The following is a 2,548-nucleotide window of genomic DNA, read 5'->3' as shown; positions in this document are numbered from 1 at the left end:
TGGTTACTCAGCCTGTTACTCATTGCAGTTCAGTTCATAATCCAAACAGTCTCCTTATGCTCCGATCACCCCCTGAATTCAAACACCCCACTTAGACCACCTACACTCTCCTCCACTCACTCTTATTAGATGCAGATCCTGGTCCCAGAGATGGAGATATGTGAAGTGGACGTCTCCATCCTGATAAACAAAAGCCCACAGGTTGGCAGGCGTGTGGAGTAGATTTGTGAAGTGGCTTTTCAAAGCTACAATGAATAGAGCCAGCATGGCTGATAATGTATCCTGAAAGGCACAAGACTATATTCTGTTTCACACAAGTGATGGAGTTTTGTGTGATGAGTGAGTGCGCAATAACTAGTTGCTCTCATCCAATAACAACAATTTGCATTTTTTTAATATTTATTAATTTATGGGATAGGCCCATCCCTAATTGCCCTTGAGAAGGTGATGGTAAGCTGCCTTGAATTGTTGCAATCCATGTAGTGTACATACACCCACAGTACTGTTAGCGAGGGAGTTCCAGGACTTTGACCCAGCGACAGAGAAGGAACGGTGATATAGTTCCAAGTCACCATCTTGTCAAGGGCAGCTAGGGATAGACAATAAATGCTGGTCTAGCCAGCAAAGCCCACCTCCTGGGAATGAAAAAAAACAGGATGATGAGTGACTTGGAGGTGAACTTTCAGGTGGTGGTGTTCCCATGCATCTGTTGCCCTTGTCCTTCTAGGCAATTATTATGACCGATGCAGTTGGTAAAGCTAAGTTATTTAAAAATCCCAGAGGGAAACTTTAAACAATTGTCATAACCTATAATTTTAAATGTTAAGTTTGAGATGCGACTCTAAATTCAGGAATCAGACCACCAATTCTAGAGGTTTTACATTAAACTAAGTAAAACATTTTATTAATTTACACTGGCTACAAATTACTACTTTCATAACTTTTAACAAATTCCCAAACTAATCTCCATTAAGGCAACAGCAATTCATAGACTTAACCAAACACCAGGCAAAGCATTTTCACCTTATGAATTCAAAATGAGGTTCCTTCACATGATTCCTGTGGAGCCAGATGGAGGCTTGCAGCTGCCTTTTGATCTTACATTGCCTCTGCACACCCAAAAACTACTGAATTTATACCAACCACCACTGATTGAATTCAAATTCTCATTGTCTCACCAGTCTCTTTGAACTTCACCTTTTAACAATGAAATCCGTTTCATTGTACCAATTTTATTAGCAATATAAACATATTGCTTGGTAGCTGCTAGAAAGGCTTCAAGTTTTCAACCCACTTCTTGAATGCTCTATTCAAAAAATGCAAATGCAAACTACCCCTCTTCCATATCAAAACTAGTACCCATCAAAGCACCCAGACTAGCTGACTTTAATCCAATTAAGACACACCTGCAGACTAAACCTCTATTTTAAAAGAAAAATATTTTCCAAAATATTACATACATTAATAGGTCATGACAGTGGTTGAGGTCACGGGTTTGGAAAGTGCTGCCTTGGTGAGTTGCTTATACGGTGTCTTTACACATAACGTCCCAAGGCACTTCACAGGAGTGATTATTAATATTTAACTCTGAGACACAAGGAGATATTAGGGCAAATATCCAAAAGCTTAGACAGTGGAGTAGGGTTTAAGGAGTGCGTTAAAGGGGTAGGTAGAGAAAGAGAGAGGCAGAGAGGTTTAGGGAGAGAATTCCAGACTTTCAGACGGCAGCATCTGAAGGCATGCTGCCAGATGGCAGAGTGATGAAAATCCTGGTGTCCACAAGGCCAGAATTGGAAGAGCACAGGTATCTTGGAGGGTTGTAGGAGTGGAGGAGGCTACAGGGATGGGGATGGGGTGAAGCCATGAAGGTATGTGAAAATAATGGTGGAAATTTTAAAAATGAGATGGTGCTCAACCATGAGCCAACACAGATTAGAGAGAATGTGAATGAAGGGTGAATGGAACTTGCTGCAAGTTGGGATGTGGGCAGTAGGGATTTGAGTGAGCATAAGCTAATGTAGGGTGGAAGATGGGAGGCAGAGCAAGAGAGTATTGGGACTGTAAAGTCTAGAGGCAACATGGATGAGGGATTTCAGCTGCAAATAAGCTAAGGCAGATGTGGGGTTGGGCAATGTTAGGCGATGTCAGGAAGCAAAGGGGAGTGGAAATCTGGAACTCACGCCCCCAAAAACTGTTGAGGCTGGGAATCAATTGAAAATTTCAAAACTGAGATTGATAGATCTTTGTTAGGGAAAGATATTAAGGATAAAGAACCAAAGTGCATAAATGGACTTAAGATACAAATCTGACATAGTCTACTTGAAAAATGGAACAGGAAATGAATGGCTTCCTCCTGTTCCTGTCTTCCCAATGATCATTTCTAGAGCAATGACCTCAAATGAACACTGCACAATTGATTTCTTTATTAAGAAATTTTAGTTCAAATTGTAGGCTGGGAGTTACCCTGGGGGACCGTTTGAGGAGCCAGGATACAACAGGCTTTCTTCCTTACAGGAAGAAAGAGAGCTTCATAAGAAGCCCCAGAATT

This window comes from Carcharodon carcharias, chromosome 14, assembly GCF_017639515.1.
Source record: "Carcharodon carcharias isolate sCarCar2 chromosome 14, sCarCar2.pri, whole genome shotgun sequence".
Lineage (NCBI taxonomy): Eukaryota > Metazoa > Chordata > Chondrichthyes > Lamniformes > Lamnidae > Carcharodon > Carcharodon carcharias.
The sequence above is the reverse complement of the archived record's forward strand: the minus strand, read 5'-3'. Positions refer to the sequence as shown.